Here is a 20,784-nt window from a genome sequence, read left to right on the forward strand (position 1 = left end):
CAAATAACACTTGACCCTACTCATAGTGTTGTGTTCCTGCCGGTGAGTAAGGTTGCCAGAGCTCAACGAGGGGGGTGGGGTTAGGGTCGGCAACGCGCATGTAACGCCTCTGGAGTTGCAGGTGTACATAGGCTACGGAGACTGCTTACCATCCGGCAGGCCGTATGCTTGTTTGCCACCGACGTAGTATAAAAAAACTACGTCCAAAAGAGAAGTATGGGCATTGTGAATGTCATCTCCCCTTGTGTGGTAGGGCACAACACAGCGGATATCATTCCAGATCTAGAGCAGAGCCCAACTGGGGAAGTACCTCCACCTTACAGAAAATCTCAAAAAAATAACACTACACCCTGTTTATTATAGTGTTGTGTTCCTGCCGGTGAGTAAGGTTGCCAGAGCTCAACGAGGGTGCGGAGTGTTAGGGTCGGCAACGCGCATTAACACCTCTGGAGGTGCAGGCGTCTATAGGCTACGGTAACCGCATACCACAGGCGGGCCATTTGCTTGTTTACCACCGACGTAGTAAATAAAAAAATATATATATTTGTAAGATTCAGTGTTCGTCTATCTGTCACAACCGTTATCTTCATCTTTTTCAAGCAACCCACTTTGTCACACATGTCAAAATGACGCGTTTATGTTCGGGGTTAAAAATGTGCAGTAACATGACGTGACCCGCCTGTGGGATCACTATCTCTCGCGGCTACAAAAACTTTTGACACTATCCTTGTCAAGTGTTCTTGCGATGTGTCCACATAAGCTATGCTCCCTTGGTATCCTTGGTTAGGAGTTGGTATATAATATGATGTTATTACACCGAAAATATGCTTAAATTTTGGCGTATCACCAAACGGTGAAAGATTTATATATCTTTATTTGTTTATATTTTTTATTGTAGTAATTTGAAATGAAAGTATGAAGTGGTACGTGATTGTCCATACAAAAAGAGAAAACGTTTTTCTATTTCTAAATAATTTTCCACTTATAAAAAATAAGGTTTATAGGTTTTTACCTTTTCTTTTAAATATGCAAAATAAAGTTACAAAAAAAACAATAGTATTTTATGCAACAGTTGTATAAGAAGGGTCAAAAAAGGCGAGTGGCGTGAGTTACAATGTGAGCCGGAGCCGAAGGCGTAGGCGAACATTGTAAAGGAATACGCCACGAGAATTTTTTGACCTACTTATACAACGTTGCATACAATATTTTTCCTACGAGTCAACAAAAATAAATCTTAATTTAGGTAAACAAATTACAGCAAAAGTATATAGCCAAGACGCGCAAGCATACCTTGTTACGCGCCCGGCCCGCCCCGGGCCGCGGCCGGCCGGTCGGCGACACCTCCTCGTAACTCATGAGGCCCTGGTACTTGCTACTTGTTAAATTAATTTTTTGGACAGATTTTTCTCAATTTTGGCCACCGTAGCCTACGGAGACTAACAAGCAACGCTAAGCAGTCTTCGTAGTCTATGGGTGTTGCTATATTACGGGTGTCACATGCGTGTTTCTGACTTATGAAGTAATTATTTTTACTATGCAACCAAATGAATATTTTGTAAGTTGGCAGCAATGCACTTAGTTTAAAACTGTATTCGTTTTGGTTTTGTTAGTTTGGTAGCCATTAATCGCAGTAACGTTATAGCTTATAAAAGCACAAGAGCTTTTATGAGGAATAGACAATATAGACTTTTCTTGAAATCTTTTATGTATGTTCTTATATTCGTGTTAATGAATGCATAAATGACAGATAACAGTAGAGGAGTAGGAAAAACCTATAAACCTATATATTATGCTGAAGCGATCGACATGATAATCAAAGTGATTTGTTAAGATTTAGTTAGTGGAAAACGTTTTTTCTCGAAATGAAATTTCATAGAAAAAATACCGTTATTTCGCTAGGATCGCAAAGCTATTCGTCCCTCTTAATTTGTTTTTAACAGGACTGACATTTTAATTAACTATCGGCCCGATTCGAAGAATAAAATACGATAACGATAAGTTCTGCTTTAGATATCGTTTGTATGTCGTATAATTGACAGAAGCAGCTCGATTCGGGCAACCAAAGTCACTTTGACGTTAAAAATACCGTAGATAGATATTATTGGGATCACAGCGAAATCGAAATAAACGTCAATTTTGACATGTCGTTTAGTTATTTCTTTTAAAAAGCTTTCTAAGATCTTAAATGTGTCTTACTCATTCTTCGAATCGGGCCGTATGTCCATACAGCGTTGGGGTTTTAAATTACAAGGATCGATTCTACTCGTTAAACTTAGCTACTTTTATTATGGGATCAACACCGGAAACGCGAAAAATATTAGCTGTTTTTTACGTTTTGGCTGATCAGATTTCGATGCGATTTCAGTATTACCCATAACGACCATAATAAAAGTACATAACTAAGTTGTGCGAGTAGAATCAAACCCTGTATTTAAAACCCATTTGTAGTTATCGTGATACGAAATAAAAAAAGCGCTGATGACCTAGCGGTAAGAATAAACCCCGGCTTTTACCAATAAGTTTTTCGGAACTCATGTCCAAATATCATTTGATATTTACAGTGAAGGAAAACATCGTGAGGAACTAATAATCTCAAAAAGGCCTAGTTTACCCTCTGGGTTGGCAGATCAGATGGCAATCGCTTTCGTAAAAACTAGTGCCATAGCCAATTATAGGAATTAGTTGCTAAGCGGACCCCAGGCTCCCATTAGTCGTGGCAAAATGCCGGGACAACACGAGGAAGATGATCGTGAAACGAAATAGAAGTTACCGAACTCGTCTCACAACTTTCTAACGTAAATGTTTCTACTTTCTGAATAATACTTATTTTAACTTAATGAAATACATATAAACTTTCTGGCCTCAACACACCACTATTTCATCATTAGCAATATAGCTACGTTTAAATATCGTCTGCTTAGCAACTTCTGCTGCTAATTATACCTATATAATATCCTAAAAGACAGCTGAATCGGCAAGAAATGTTTAAACAATATTTTGTTACTTGCTAAACGAACATTTCATTTCTAAGTTGAATAAACGCTTGTAGCAACTTAGCTTTACCGAGCTTTACCGACCGCCCTTTAAACTACGTTACTCTTTATGTAACTTTAAAATAAATAATATTTTGTTTACAACGTTATGTATATGAGTATTACTATGACTAGCTTAAATTTAAAATAGGTCCTAGAGGCATTATACCAAGGATGCTGGCGGTATTTTTTCGTTGTATCGCAATGCTCATACGTTATGCGAGGAAGCTGCTAGCTCTTTGGCCACCAGTTACGTCAATTATACGCAACTGTGACTTTTATATTCTCTTTCAACAGAATCTTATCGTCTTATACATGATATAGTCATTAAACGCCCCACGTCGATATACCAATTACAAAACACATTAGGCCTAATGATTATGATTATAGTTTGGGGATAATTTTAGGGTGGGCACACCCTTACTTAAACCCGTTGTTTTGGGCGTTGGGGCCGCTCCATTTCATGCACATTTCCTTTGACCTTTTGAGGGTATATTATAAAAATAGGCCATGTGAAGATTATTTTCGTAGGGCGTCGTCGGGCCTTTAAACATAAAATTGTGTGTTTTCTGAAGAGCCTGGCAAAAGGAATATTTTAAGAGATTTTGTAGACTATATTTTGAACAACCATTTACAAAAAAAGGAAAAACAAATACCTTATTCAAAATACGAGTATTATAACTCTCGCGTTGAATGATGATTTCTTATATATTGTTATTTAAATGTTACATTTCTAAATAAATTAGTGTGATAAATGTTAAATAAATGAGTGTTAGTACGTAAACGACGGATCAGTTGATTTAAGAACAACGCGCGTAAAGTTAATCTCATAAATATAGAACAGACCTTTTTTGTAATTAGCAAAAAACCATCACATTTTAAACTTAACTATTTAACTCCTTATTCAGTATTTTATATCTCATATTAAGTTCAATCAATCTTTGGGTATTATGGCTCCATCAATATTGTCGATGATTCCGTCAACGGCAAGGTTTAGAAAGGCACGTGGTTTATGAAGGCCAGTGAATAATTTCATAACGCTAGCTATAAAGAACTTTGTGCCTACTTTAATACACATTAAAGTTAAAAATAAATAAATCTCAAAAATGTATTTAGCAGGTTTACACGCTTAACCGACGATAAGTTACAAGAGACTCTAAATTTTAACCAGTCAACTCACTAGTAGCCTGTCTACCTACTTTCATAAAATAAAGTTATGGAATAAATTTACTCTTCACACACTAGGTTCAGAGAGCTTCCTTCCAGGCAAGTTTGCTTTTGTACCCATATTTTGCTTCATAGAGCGCTGCAATACCAACAAAGTGCGGAATTTTGGAGCTAACACAGCGAGAGAGTCAGTCACCCTTGCTCTTAGGCTGAAATAATAGTGGGCAAGATTACGTTTCCTGCCCTGAACTTTAATAGCAATTGCACATAATTTAAGTGCAGCCAAGATCCAAATGTACAAGTTTTAGTGCATAAGTTTAAACTACAGATCCTTACAAATGTCTAGTTTTCCCCAAACGGGAAAAAGGACGCCATATTCTTAATAAGTTTTTGGCAAAAATGTCATTTTTGGTACAGTCAGCATCAATAGTAGCGGATGAAACAACGCGCCAAAAGTATCTGATATTCCGGATAACTTTTCCAAATATAGATAAATCTCTAAAATTTACATTCAAAAGTATATCTTTTACCGTCTTAATTATTTTACATATAGAACCACCACATTTTGTTAAGCTGTTACAGAATGGTAGATACTTTTGAAACCTTGTTTGATCCGCTACTTTTGATGTTGACTGTACAAGCTTTTATCGCTGGCTGTACTTTTTCCAGAGGCAACTAATTCTCATCGAGACAATTCTAAAAACCCCAAACACAATTAGATTGCGTTGTTTTATCACAGAGTTCCTATGGCTACCTCCTGTCTCCATCATCAGATCAGCTTGATGGTACCATAATATTGCATTGTCACCCGACTTACATATGTATGAAAGTTTTCAGCTTCATCGGAAACTGGGAAGTGGGTCAAATTTAACTTGCAAGATTTGTCCCATACATACTAACAGGGCAAGTTAATAATAAGCTTTAATAATAATTGTGATTTTGACAAGAAAAACAATTAGATCAGAAGGAAGTATCTATGTAGACAACGATAAATAATTTTGTTTAAAAAGTTACAAATTTGTCATTTAGAATAATAATAAATCATATAAATAGTTCATAAGTATATACCCCAGTCGCCGTTATAACTTGTAACTAGTTGGCAGAAACCCAGCGTGATGGAAGTAACAAAGCAAGCACTGTAACGTTACAAAGCGAAATTATCACTTCACAGGCACAGATACAACTCCTTCATAAGATATGCCACTATTTTATAGAGAGGTAAGGTACAAGCAAAAGGCCAAATCATATTCAAAATATGGAACAGCCCTGCTTTGATTTTGTTTTTTTTTTTCCACTTCAGACCATTACAATGACAACCAATAATAAGGCCGGGGTCATACACATTTTATTGTATAGTTAACTCGTTTGCGTCTTTCCCGTAGACATTACAACGTTAAGCATTTTTTTACGCTGCAATCTGACGGGTGGGGTATATTTTATTCAGTACTTGAGAACCAAATAAAAAAATCATGATATATTATGTAACTTTCGTTGTTTTGTCTATGGAGGGGACTTTTTTCTGAAATGGTTAAGTCCCTGCCGCTAGGGATCTTATGTACAAATTGCCACAGAAATTGAATTCATTGACCATACGTACAGGTAAGCAGGTTAAGGAAGAATTGTGTGAGCAACACTGACTGGGACGGATGCGTGCGCCCGCTTCGTGCTCCCGCACCAGCTAGCGGACGCCCTTTAGCTTAATAAATATTTTCAGAACTGTCAAAACGGCCACTTCATTTTTTGCGAGTGAGTCATTACGTTCATTTCTTTGTGAGCTGTTGTATATCACTGCGTCATTTTTGTATGACATACTAAGGAAAATTTGGACAGTCATAATCTGGGGGCACGGCAGTGCCCCCACCAAGTCGAGCAAAAAAGCACGGCCGTACCATCCTTTTCTCGAAGCAATTCAGACCATTTTCGACCCCCTGTAACTTCGTTGTGGATAAAACTAGAAGACTGAAATTTTCAGTAACCATGCAGGCATTGTAAAGACACGGTATATTTCAAATTTCATTCAATTTGAACCCGTATTTTAAGAATTATATCGGGTCAAATTTCTTAATTTTGTCACTCACTGACTCACCGATCATCAAAATTCTAAGGCACTTCTAGCAGACCTAGAAGCTTCGAATTTGGAATATAAGTAGTGTTTGGTGTATGAATCAAGGAAAAACTAAAAAATCTAGAAAAGACCGCAAAGAAAATTAAGCCCATACAGCCAAGTCTTCAGTTAAATTTTTCAATATTGGCTTTATTCGTAACGATGTTTTATGTTTTATTGATACATATATATATATACAATAAGTAGAAGGTACCGAAAAGGAAAAAAGTAGAACTGTCTACAAAATACAAAAAGAAATGAGATCCCATCAAAAATTCTTTAATGTTTTATATAAATATATTGAGACTTGGCCATCGCACTAAATAATTGAATTTACATGTGTTTTCAGGCGATTGAATTTACACGTGTTTTCAGGCGATGGCCAAGTCTCAATATATTTATATAAAACATTAAAGAATTTTAATATTGATATGCGTCACTATAAGATGCTGTTAATTATTACGTAACAACTTAATGCTTCGAGTACGGAGATTCCAGACACAATTGATTTTCAATTGTTATGGACCACGATCGTGGTCTTAGAGACTGGACGTATTAAGACAGAAAGTCGCTTAAGTAGAGACTGAATAAATTAATAACCGACTTGGTATTACATGGATCTCACAACTTTTTACCGCAGAACAACTGAGTTGCGAGACTTGGTTTTTTTGACAAGTATTGTTTTTGATGGGATGTTATTTAAAACGCATACAACAGTTTGTTTTCTTGATACGACCACATATTGTAAGGGCCATTAATTTTACCCTATAACATTTACTCCTCTACTGTGGTGGTTTTATTGTAGTATTATGTAATCTATCACAAAGGTTATTAATATTACACTATTTATTGTAGTTATAGTCCGTCGTGTATTTAACTCAATTTGAGTTTTCTGCCCGCAACCTAAGGCTCAATATGGCACGTTTTAAATTTAAGTAGGTGGTATCTATTTGCTTTATGAAAATAATAACACCGTGAATTTATTCATAATAAAATACAATACATTTAGGTATTCGTTAGTTTCGTTACAAAGCAGATTTTCTTTTGTCATGAAAGTCTCTTTTATATCAGTTATAATTGATTAATGTTTTAGTACTTAATAAAAAAAAACTAAATAAATAATAAGCGCTGGTGGCCTAGCGATAAGAGCGTGCGACTTGCAATCCGGAGGTCGCGGGTTCAAATCCCGGCTCGTACGGTCACGTCTGAAAAATCGGTACAAAAAAGTGCCAAAAACACCATGAAATGTGCCATGTATACACGACTTTATTTCCCATATATTAAGGTAGTGTATACATATTTTTGGCACATTTCTCGTACCGATATTTTCAGACGTAACTGTATCAATGAGTTTTTCGGAACCTATATGAGAAAACACCTTTTTTTGAAACTCTACTACGTTGATATTAAACAAAACTTTTAAACTATTATTGAAACTATATATAAACTAAATATATCAAAACTAATAAAATAAATAAATAAAACGTATACCCACCTGTCTAAAGTTCTACCACCTTATCCCAAGCAGATTTATTTTCACATAGAAACTTTACGAAACCACTTAGCAATAAAGGCCCCGTGCGAAATACCCGCAAAATTTTAAGACATTACCCAAGTCAAAAGTGGGACAATTGCCACGGGACCATGGGGACCTTTTACCCGGGCACTACGGATATGTAATTCGAGCCAATGTCAAGCCCAAGCTAGTTAAAGAACCAGTATAACATTTACAGCTTTTGACATAAAAGGAATACATTATAAAAACACCACATCACATTTTTTTTTAATTTATTTATCAAAAAAAGTTGGTACAATATGTATATATTTACACAATATTTCACCAAACATAACGTCGGCGAATGTTGCACTCACTTACAGTTTTTTTGTACCCGATCTTATCTTATGCACTATTTATTTATTCTAAGTACTATATGTATGTATGTAGGTGTGTATTGTTATTCTTATCTGAAAAAACTAGTTGCTAGCTCGAAGTAGCTCGTAGTTGTTTGTTGGAATATCGCTCAAGACAGTAGAATTTATATTTTTATTTCGGTAGGTACTCATTTGCAAGCCTAGAACCGCGAGCTCGGATTTCACCAGAAGCAGTTTTTCCATTGTTTCTTTTTGTACTTAATTTTAGTTTTATTAGCAGCTTGACCTTTGAATACAACATATGATTTAGTTATCAGTATAAAAACTTATAGATTACTTATGCAAATGGAAATGTTGCCAGCATCCTTGGCACCATGCCATAGGGTAGCAATTTTTATATGTAATTTAGTTTTATTTAGTATTAGATTTAGTTTTATTTATTACTAAGTTGTTTAATATACGTGATTTTTAAGTTATATTATGTTAATTTTGTGATAAATTAACCGATTATGCATAATTGTTAGTATTCTTGAGGTCACTTTAAGCTGGTTGGTGCAAGAATGCAATTTACCACACAGAAGAAACCAGTGACAATACAGCCAGTGCCCAAGAAACCGTAAAACACCGTTTGCTGTACAGATTAAATTCACGTAACTTAAGGCGGCCACACACGATCAGACGACTGCGGCTAGCGGCATTATCAAAGAACGTCAAGGCGCGTGTCGATATAACACGCTAAACGCCTACAACGTAGGTAAATACTGAAATATTGCTTTTATTTTTATGGTTACTAGGATCAAAATGGTACAAGCGTTATAAGGGAAACCCCTTCAAGAGGTAAGCAATTCGAACGACTTTTTAAGCGCTTAGCAAGTGCAGTATCCGTTTGGTATACCGATATCCGTATTAAAAGTCGTTTAAAAAGCCTTATGAAGCGGTTTTAAACGGGAACGGCTTTTGTTAGCAAAGTCGAACGAAATACCCCTTCAAAACCCTCGAAGGGGATACGGGACCGGTCCCTGGTTTTAACTCATAATTTTCACTTGACAAATCCCACTGTCTTCTCCCAGTATTCATACGGTTATTTTAATCCTTAAAGTGCGGGTAGACAGACTATTTGAAATTAAATTGATTAAATGTATCCATTACAAGGATTACAAAAAAATAAACATTTATCGCACAATGAGATAATTTATAACATGACGGTCAAACAAGTATCAAATCTTTAACTTAGGTATTTGTAATTTCAAGATTTTTTTAAGATGACAAAATCTTATGAACAACTCTATTGGGACACGTTTAAAATTCTAACCATATTCAAATGTAGGTTTAGAAATTAGACATAACTTACTATTACTGCTCCCCATATTTCATCCAAATATATAATAAATTTTTTGTTGGTTTATTTATTATCAAAGCGCAGGTTAAAAAATGCAAACAAACAAAAAAGAAAGAATATAAAACATGATATAATATCACAATAACCTTTATTTGACACTATAAAAAACGGATAGTTTCCTACCCACGAACAGTTTTGTCAGTAAAAATAACGTGACTAGCTGCTTTAGGACATTACGACCCGGTACCCACAGTACCCACACGTCGGGGACTTTTAAGGAGTTTAAGAATTATATTTGTTAGAAATAAGGGAAGTTCGTGTGACAGTTAACGTGGGCTTTCGGGGTAATCACAAAGGTATTGTGGTAATTGCTTTTCTGTTCTAAGAAACAAAATTCGGTGCTTCTGGGGAAATAACTTATTTTCCTGTAGAGTTAATTGGTAGTCTACTGCATGTTCCAGATTTATTAATTAAACAATTTTCTAAAATCTGCCTGCCTACTGTACCCTTTCTCAGGCACCTTTGGGACTTGTTGTTAGTGAATTAACCCCAAATTTTAGATAAGGACCTACTAAGTAGTTTTACTTGCTTTTGGTAATTTTAACGTTTTTTCAGAGTCTAGTTATAATTTAGACACATTTTAGTTTCGTTTCGTAACGACACTGTTTGCGTTGGTAATTAATATTGATACGATTAACATTGCGATATCATTAAACTTTTCAGACAATTCTGATACACAATTCATTTATTTTAATAATAAATTTATTTAAACAAACTTTACGTAGCCGTCAAACAATGCTTTTACGTACCTAATACTATGATATTTTTCAAACTCCGGTCAACTAAAATAAATGTGTAGAGAATATTTTATATTTATAGTTTTTTTTAGTTAGTTTTTCGGTTTTTGAAATCAATAAATTTCTCCAGAATGTAACGAACATTTTTCTGAAAACCTCAGCCAAACGTGAGATAATCGCAGACAAACATACATACATACAAACATACGGGTCAAACTGAGAACCTTCTTTTTTTTAAGACGGTTAATAAAATCTGATTATATTACACTTTTAATTAAGTTAATGTGAGTTCTTTTATAGTTTTGTTTGAAACCTATTCGTTAATTTACATTACAGTTATCCAGAGGTACGAGTATAATACTATAACTAGCTCTCATATTATATTTCCATTTGCAAGATGCACCTCTTTTTTTTCGTCGACTTAAAAATAAAGGAAATGATTTATTATAATTTCCAAAGATAAGGGTATAAATTCTACACAGAGAAGAAACCATTTCAAGATTGTAATCTAAAACGCTATCTAATCTCATTGTTGTCATTTCATTATGCTTTAAAACAATGTGCTGCAAACATAAAGACATCGCAAGCCCATATTTTGCATATGAAAACAGTTGAGTACAAGTTGTTTCATGTGTAAATTCTGTTTAGAAGAAAGATTCAGCATAATCGCGCCGGGCTCGGTTTTATTTTTTGCTGGATTATATTTCTTCATGTGCGAGTTTTTTTTGGTTTGTATTTCACTTGATATTAATTTTATTATCTTATTCAAAGCTTATCGTAAATGAAAATTTGTAACACAAAATTTTACCGTTTGACATCGGAAGTCTAATATCTTTGAGCATGCTTTTCACCTTTTTTTTTTCTTGGGGGGAAAATGCATTCCGAATTCCACCCGGGTGTGGGGGGGTGACCCGAGTGGTTATGTGGGACTCCCGTCTAGGCTAATGAGGCCCACGGTATACCCACTAAAAACGCCCCATATGCCACCTCGCCGCCTTATTGGTGGGGTTACAGGAACGCTTGCGTACTCATCCGCGACCCCACCGGCGGCAGCCGCCCGCGAGCGGCTCCTTCGCGAATGCCCGAAGGCCCTTCACGCGAGGCGCGCCAGATGGTTCGACGCGCCTTTCTCCTCGGCCTCCGTCCTGCAGTGTAGCGGACCCCCCCGAGCCCGCCACAAAGAGGCCACGGGCGCCAGAAAACTACCCAGCGCCCGGCGGCAGATTAAGTCCATGGTTCTGCCGCAAACCACAACTCGGCTGCAGAGGACAGGGAGAACGGCACACCGTAACACCGACACTCCTCTTCCTCTGCAGCTCCACCAACGCCGCTACAGCGGAACGGCCCCGCCAAGGTCGCAGGGGATAGGGAGAGTGGCGCTTCGTGATACCATCACGCCTCTTCCCCTGCGATCCCACCTCGGCCGTCGAGGATAGGGAGAACGGCTCACCGCAATACCGACACTCCTCTTCCTCGACGGTCCACCTCCAACGCGTCACAAGCGGGCTTACCAAGCCCACATGGAGCGTCCTCCTCGGGCCAGCCCGCACCTCAAACAGGCCGGCCCTGCACTGAAAGAAATGTTTGCATAACTGTTACAAACATTTTGGTTACTGTTTACACAAAAATTGGGACTAGCGAACTATGTGTTATATGTTACAAAACCGGTTTGGCTATCAGTGTTCAGTGGCTGGGTATACACTACAAAATAAGATTTGTAAATTTATGCAAAGTTTATTTTCTTATAACCGTAGTTTAGTTATTTAGTAAAGTTACAAAACCAGTTCGGCTATTTATTTTTTTCAGTGTGGTTGCCTCTTCGCTTCACCGTGGGAGACCAAGCCACGGCTACTAAGCCCCTCCACCACGACAAGGTGGGCAACCCTCGGGGGGAGCATGCTTTTCACCTAATGCAACCCAAATTAGATTTTATATGTTAATTGTCAGTCAATACAACTTCGTTCGCTTCTTTTTAACATTTTAATATAAGTGAGCCTAGTAGACAATTTAATATAGGCCCTAATTAACTAAAAAACGATGACTTCACACCCTACGTAAGACTCCAAATGGAGTACAAAGGACCTACTGCGAACCACGTTCTACGTGTTGCCTCTCTGTCGCACTTGTAAATTCGTTCGTAAGTGTGACAGGGAGGCACTTTTGGGCAGAAGCACCTGGATGCCACGCCGCTGAGGTTTACCCGAGGGTCTACAGTATGAGGTTCTTCAAAAGACGAGTGTACAGGTTTTACTTACCATCAGGCGGGCCGTATGATTGTTTGCCACCGACGTGGTGTTAAAAAAAGGCTTATATTTCCTTATAAAATAATTAAGCACGCAATGTTCTTTGTTTTTATTCACAACGTCGCATTTACTGACGCGACGTCACAACTGTCACAAGTGAAGACTGTATACGGAATACATTGCCGAAATTATTGCGCTCTGTTATATAATATAAGGCTAATCTATAAAAAAAACTTTTAAGATCGTGTCACAGCAATAAAGTATACGTAGCTACGCGTCATTTTAATTTGCGGTTGTATTAAAAATTAAACACTGTACATTACAGATGTATTATCTTGAATATTAACCGTTTGAAATTAGGTCTACTGTCCATCAAACAAATCATGAAATAGAATTAGCTTATTGGATTCCTGCGGTTATCTAAACCTAGTTCTAATTGCGGTTCCCTGTAATTGATCTGTACCTTGGTTTCAATCTGCTTCCAATTTAATAGTAATAGCAAAGCAATTTAGCTGGGTCCACGCTGAATCAAATGTTGGTTTATTTTTCATATTTTTATATATAAAAATATAAGTATATGTATATACTTTATAAATTGTATTGATTACAACAGAATTATACTTGACCTACGAATATGACAATTACATTAGATTAACAAATGTACATTAATATCCCTATAAACTAAACTAAGTGAAGAAACAGACAAAAAAACCTTGTCAAACAATTCATCCCGAGCCATTCCGGTACTGAATTTAATAAAACTACATTTTGCCAGTAGGAGCAACTGATAAAAAAAATCATTACATTTAAATTATTACCACTAGGGACAGATGAGATTTTTTTTTTTACTATTATCACTGAAAAAAATTTGGTTGGTAATGGGAATCAGGTCAGGGGGGCATTGGACCGTAGGGATCTTAGTTGGTCACCGTGATCTACCAACTTAAGGGCATAATTACCCTGCAATCCTTATACCTAATTAGACGTGCGCGCCGCGCCGGCGCCGCCGCGCCGCGCCGACTTCGGAACGCGCCGCCGCCGCCGCGCCGACTTCGGAACGCGCCGCCGCCGCCGAGACATTCTCTCGGCGCGCCGAAGATGGCCGAAGCGCGATAAATTAATCGAATTCAGCCGATACGAACGACAATTTACTTTGCTACATGGTCGATAAATATCTTCCATCCACGGCGAATATCGAATGTGTAGCATTGGCTTATATATAGTTTTATAAAGCTTCATTTCTCACTTTGTAGTAGCCTATAGTGTTTGACAGGTGTACCAACATCAGAAATTATTTTTATTCATAATAAATACGAGTCATGTAAAGAACACACACAGTAGTTAGTAAGTGCCTAATAAAAGTTTTCATTCGGTCATACGCAATAATTTTTCTTTAATTTAGTACCTACTGCTGGATAGCTGCTAGATTTCTTTTTATTAAAAAAAAATACCCACGCCGGCGCGGCGCCACCACGCCGACCCCGACAGGTCGGCGCGCCGCCGCTGGGTAACAGTAGCGCGGCGCGCACGTCTATACCTAATCCAGTCTGCGAACGAAAGCAAGCAAACGACATTGCCAGTTCGTTCACAATCACAACACACAACCTTCCATACAACAAACAACAGCTATCCAGAAGTAGTGAGTTCAAGTCTTACCCAAGGCAGTAATAATTCCACTTTTTTTAATTTGTTCTAAGCTTAATAGCATCGTTCGCAGACGTTTCCGATTAGTAAATATTAAGAAAAACTAGTCGAAAATTCACAATCTAGTCACACACAATCACACAATCACATTCGACAATCCTGTGACCGCCAAACATATAGCGTCATACAGCGTGTCCTACCTCAGCTGTCATACCCGGAGGCACGGTATTTTTCTTACGCAGCGGCTTACGTGAACGACTAACTCGCGAACGCGTAGCAGCGCGGTGCGGCGCGGCGGCCCAAGGCATTCGCGTTCGCAACGAGATCGTCCACGTAGGACACTTCCATAGGTATCGAAGGATTGATTCCCCCGCGCCGCGCCGCTTCGCGTGCGCGAGTATTCGCTCACGTAAGTCGCTGCGTTAGACTCAATGTCACTTTTATACTGTTAGGTAATAGTCTAAACAATTTGAAAGCCTAATCTGGCTTTGAAGGCTATTGTTTTGACTACTGACATAGTGTTTGTTTAGAGTAGTAGAACTTTAGACAAACAAACAATAATACATTACTATATATAGAGGCCGGGAAACGATGGGTTGCAGGCCAAGTAATATTAGAAATAGATTGCAGTCAATATCTTACTATTGTTGAAGGCATGTGTCACAATTTGACGTTTAAAAACAAAAGAATTTTGCTTTACAGGCCTAGTATTATGTGTATGGCTGTATGAAATTCCTTTACATTATCATCTTCACTCATCGCACCTGATACGTAGTATTTCCGGACCTAAATTGAAGTAAGTCATGTTAACATTTCATTGCAAGTTTGAGTAAAATATTTTTTATGGATATCCAAATCAGACAATTTGGTCGAAATGATATAATTACCCTAACAAAAAAGAAAACCAATGGAAGCTTGGAAAACAATGTTAAATTCAATAAAGAATGAAAAGAAACAATTTTCCTGTCTATTCGTACTCTGCATTTTATTGTGTGCACTGCTTTGTGTTAACTTGTTAATGCTTTTTAATATAGACAAAGAGGCAAATTGTATTGGAATTAAAAGCTTTAATGTCTTCGCCTACATTTGCGGCCAATAATAATGATAATGAAGCTAGTTTCCTCTCTCTTAACTCTCCATATTTACTTGGGGAAGTTACAGATTGTACTTATGATTGTATTTTGCTGTATTTTGTTAACTTAATCAACTTACACGATAATATTTCTGCCGACTTTTTAAAGATTTGAACAGTTTATTTCCTGTACATGTGCGATTATATTTTTCACACTTGTATCATAATCTAGGTACTATTTTAGTGCTCCGTACAAAGTTCAGTTCACGGAGCACTTATCCGATTAAATGTGTTTTTCTCAGAGACAGTTTGACATAGATAGTTAAAATTTGTAACAGTTATTGCAATTACGATCACTTATAAATCAAAACCATTTATTTAATTAAAACCTCCAATAAACCATTCTAAATTATCTTCAGTAGTTTCTTTCCACTTAAGTTCTAAATGATCCAAGAGTTCTCGCACCAATATAGTTTACAAACAAGTGCGAGCATTGAATATTAAATTAACATCTATCTGTTACCACGTTGGTGGCAAACAAACATACGTTCCGCCTGATGCAAAGCAATCACTGTAGCCTATGGACTCCTGCAACGTCAGGGGTGTTACATGCGTATTGCCTACCCTTTGAAAACCTGCACACACCTTTTTTGAAGACTCCATACTGTAGTATCTACAGAAAACCTCGGCAGAGAGCTCATTGCACAGCTGGAGCAACGTGGAAAGGAAATTCTGATACGCGACCATATGGGTTCTAGAGTGTGAGGATGAACATCCTGCCAACGGCGAGCTGTGCGGTGATAGAAAAGAGCCGCCAGCATTAAGTTAAACAGTTCTAATCTGTCTTACAATACTCTCCTTTATTTAATTCCCAGAACTGGCGTAGACATTTGTTTTCTCACAAACAAGACCACCTGATTCCCAAAGGAAAACTAGGTCTTATTTGGATCAGGCAATTTCCCTCTAACTTGAATTATCACAACATTAGCGCCAACTGTTTCCATACGCAGTTAACTGTAAATTGAAACACCTTCTCTCTCACACCCATAATTTAGAGCGGGACAAATGCTAAGCATCAACCATTTGGATAAACGACGTAGTAATGGACGCAGGCGCGGCTGCCGCATGTGTTCAAATATATTGAGGCAATATGTTTTAATCTAAATATTCTGTAATCATTCACAGAGCCATTGTAACAGCCCCGGCAGTCTATTTTATAGGGTCATAATATACACAAAAGGTTCCATCGTGAGGAAACCGGACTAATTCTTCAATAAGGCCTTAGTTTCTCCACTGGGTTAGAAGGTCAAATGGCAGTTGCTTTCATAAAAACTAGTGCCTATATCAATTCTTGGGGCTAATTGCCAAGTGGACCTCGGGCTCCCATGAGCCATGTCAAAGAACATAACAGAAATAGTTGTGGACCAAACTCCAACTCATGAGTTTGGAACTTACGAGTGTGCCATTTGATATGAGCACCAGCTGTTTTCGGTAAATGACATCGTGAGGAAGTCGAATAAATTCCAAAATAAGGCCTTATCACCTAATTTAAAAAATAATGGCCTAATTTTATAAGTATGTCAAAGTTTCACGGATGTGTTGTTACTAAAATTCTCTATCATTGTTTATACTTATTACTTACACATTAGTATGTAATAGTAGCCAGTTCTTGTGAGCACAATATAGCATTTATTATAAGGCCTTTTCAAATATCATAGCCTTATTTTCATAGTAGTTATTTGAAATTTTATGTTGCATTTTTTCTGCGTCCCTTACTATTACATCCCGGTCTTTGCTTATAAATTACTTTCAACAATTTTAATTTAATTTTATTTACCAAAAAAGACCTTAAGAAAGATTATGATTAATCATCTGCCAAACTTCATTGCATAATTATTTTTTATACCAAAAATACCTTCAATAAATAAAATATAAAATGTAACCACTGACGAGACTCTAATACTTACACTCGAGTGAATTATTTGCCTCACACCAATTTTGCTAACGCAATTAAATTGAAATTCGTGAACTAAGCTACTATATTCGTTTCAACTCAACTGCCATATATTTCCGAACTTTCCTCAGCAAACTATTTTGGGTCCGTGCGCGATTTAACTACAGTTACCTACATGAGTAATTAGTTATAATAAACGTGTGTGTTATACGCGTGTATGTGACGTTTAAATAGTAGCACAAGATAGTTAGGACGATATTTAATGATTCAGAACAATTTAGTATGCTTAGTATCAAAAGTAGCAGATTAGACTGCGCATTTGATGTGACGACCGGTCTGGTCTAGTGGGTATGGCTATGAAGCTGATGGTCCCGGGTTCAAATCCTGGTAAGGGCATTTATTTGTGTGATGAGCACGAATATTTGTTCCTGAGTCATGGGTGTTTTCTATGTTTTTAAGTATTTATATATTATATATATATATATGGTCATGGGTTCCCTTCTCTGGCCTATGATTGATTGATTGATTATGGTGATGTGTGTGGACTTAAATGACGAACTTATCCACAAATTGGATCGGCTACACAATAACTGCATTTGCTTCATTTTTTGCCTTCGTAAATATGATCATGTCTCATCTTTTCGTTCCCAGCCTGGCTGGCTCCCCATCCGTCAACGACGCAATGTTCGCATGTTGTGTACTCTTTTTCTGAGTTAAACGATCCACATTCTCCTGAATACCTTAAGTCTTTTTTTCAATACTACGGCGTTACTCGCGACCGTCAACTTCGCTCTTTCGGCAATATGTCTCCATCCATCCCTCTTCACTGCACTGGGTTCATGTCGAATTCGTTTTCTGTCTTTGGAACGGACTTCCCTACGGTATCAAAAATGCTCAAAATAGTTTGCATTTAAAAAATCATTACGTGCTTTCTTTGCTAGCAGAATGAAAAATTCATAATGTATGTTTTGTCATTATTTATGAATATATTATAAGTAATATAAGTATGTATGTTTATATTTTTGTATGTATTATGTATGTATGGTATATTATTTGTGTTTGTATTATATTTGGTTGTTGTTATTAAAGTCTCCGCCCCACAATCTCTCTGCTTTGCCTAAAGGTTGACTGGTAGAGAATGCCTCATGGCATTAAGTCCGCGTTTTGTACTATAAGGTTTTCTTTTGTGCAATAAAAAATTAATTAATAAATATACCCACAACAAAAGCCTTATCGAGCTTATTGTGGGAATTTGTGTAATAATGTCCTATAATATTTATTTATTTACTTTAAAAGTATTTGATGTACTTTAATAGCTCACCAAAAATATAAAATAATAATATATCTCTATACAACATATAACAACAGCCAAAAGTTGGTCATACTGAGTAACTTTTACTATATGACTAACCCCAAAATTGCGAAAAAAAATTTACTCTCTCATACAATTTGGCCGGCTGATCCATCGTGTAATATTAGCACTTATTAAAAAGGTATTTACATCGAATTTACTAGTTCAATGCTAAAAGTCCGCTAGCATAAATGTATTTATTAAAAAGAATTGTTAGTTATGTCATACTTCTTGCGCGGCAACACAATATTTGACGTTATCGAGCGCGGTTGACGCGCAGTACAGTTGAGTTACTCATGCCACAATTAAATACACGTTGGGTAAATGGGTAATGTTTGAGCCTTAGTCAGACTTCTACTGTTATTTGTTTATTTAATATTTTGATTTAGGCAACAAGGCAAGATTTTCACACAAAAATAGAAAAAAAAAAACAATAAATTTTGGGGGTTCCCCATACTTAGAACTGAAACTCAAAAAATCTTTTTTCATCAAACCCATACGTGTGGGGTATCTATGGATAGGTCTTCAAAAATTATATTGAGGTTTCTAATATCATTTTTTTCTAAAATGAATAGTTTGCGCGAGAGACACTTCCAAAGTGGTAAAATGTGTGCCCCCCCCCCCCCCGTAACTTCTAAAATAACAGAATAAAAAATCTAAAAAAAATATATGATATACATTGCCATATAAACTTCCACCGAAAATTGGTTTGAACGAGATCTAGTAAGTAGTTTTTTTTTAATACGTCATGAAATTAATAATTTTTTTTTTCATCATACCCATACATGTGGGGTATCTATGGATAGGTCTTCAAAAATTATATTATGGTTTCTAATATCATTTTTAGGGTTCCGTAGCCAAATGGCAAAAAACGGAACCCTTATAGATTCGTCATGTCAGTCTGTCTGTCCGATTCTGTCACAGCCACATTTTTAGCACTTACACCGCCGCAATATATCCGATGGCGACTGTGTGCATTGTTTAATTTATAAAAGAGCTGCCAAAAACCATCAACACTATTAATGAGCCCGCGGACAGGTGAGGCCACTGGACTGAAAAACCGCCTAATTAATTAAAACAGCCGCAATCAACTATTAACATTAAGCCTCATACGTTACGTGTTCCCAGCGTGCGGTCAGTGGCACTATAAGGGATCCGATAACTTATAGAGAGCCAAACCCAACAGCTGGCATCTCGTGCAAGATAACGTTATTCATAATAAACGCGTTACCTACTGGCCTAAATTAACTAAATAAGGCCCGTAAAGTTTTATCAATAAGGGGATAAATATACATTTTATTATTAAAAGCTTCACAAAAGTGGTGGAAAGCGGGGGCCGTCAAGTTTCTTGGCTACCATTTTTTTTACCTAAAATAAGCTACATGCGTGCCGAGTTTCATGTTTTCTTCTGGATAGGATTCTATACTTTTGAAAATCATGTGTGCCAGACTACTGCGCAGTACTGTACCCCTAGTGTAAATAAATTCGATTTCGAAACGTGACGTACGCGTTTGCGTTTAGTCTCATTTTGTATTGGATTTAGAAAGAGCGCGCCAAGCGGGACGTTTTGGAAACTCAAAATCCTATACAAAATTAGACTTAACGCAAACGCGTTCGTCACGTTATGATGTCCATTACTAGGGGTACTGTTATGAGTAGCGGCCCGATTCGAAGAATAAAATACGATAAGTTCTCATTTAGATATCGTTGGTATGTTGTATAATTGACAGAAGCAGCTCGATTCGGGCAACCAATGTCACTTTGACGTTAGAAATGTCGTAGATAGATTTTATTTGGATCATAGCGGAATCGAAATAAACCTCAATTTTGGCATGTCGTTTAGTTATCGATCTTTTAAAGGTCTTTCCAAGATCTCAAACGTGTTTTAATCATTCCTCGAATCAGGTTGTCGGTATATATTCTGTGCTGACGTTAGGCTTGAGTAGGCCTCACGCGTCTCATCTGTTTTTGACAAACAGGTAAAAGGGTAATGAATAAATTATATATTGTTTGCTTCAATGTTTTACCGTTTCGGTACACGAAATTAAAATACAATTATGCGATGTAAATAGGTTGTTTAAACGAGATATAAATGGCCACATCTTTTCCATTTTATTTTAGTCTAACGAACGAAAACTGTATTTTATTGAGTTAGTTTTGAATACTTGTTTGAATAAATTGGTATGGAAACACTTCATACGTTTGACAC

At 36.9% G+C, this 20,784-nt stretch overlaps 1 protein-coding gene across 2 annotated transcripts in view; it reads left to right on the forward strand.

The window, feature by feature from the left end:
- The window catches only part of LOC133525590 (connectin-like), a 130,960-nt gene that overhangs the window by 81,922 nt on the left and 28,254 nt on the right, over window positions 1-20,784 (forward strand). The gene's annotated exons all lie outside the window — the stretch shown is intronic.

The sequence above is a fragment of the Cydia pomonella genome, chromosome 15 (genome assembly GCF_033807575.1).
Source record: "Cydia pomonella isolate Wapato2018A chromosome 15, ilCydPomo1, whole genome shotgun sequence".
Taxonomy (NCBI): Eukaryota; Metazoa; Arthropoda; class Insecta; order Lepidoptera; family Tortricidae; genus Cydia; species Cydia pomonella.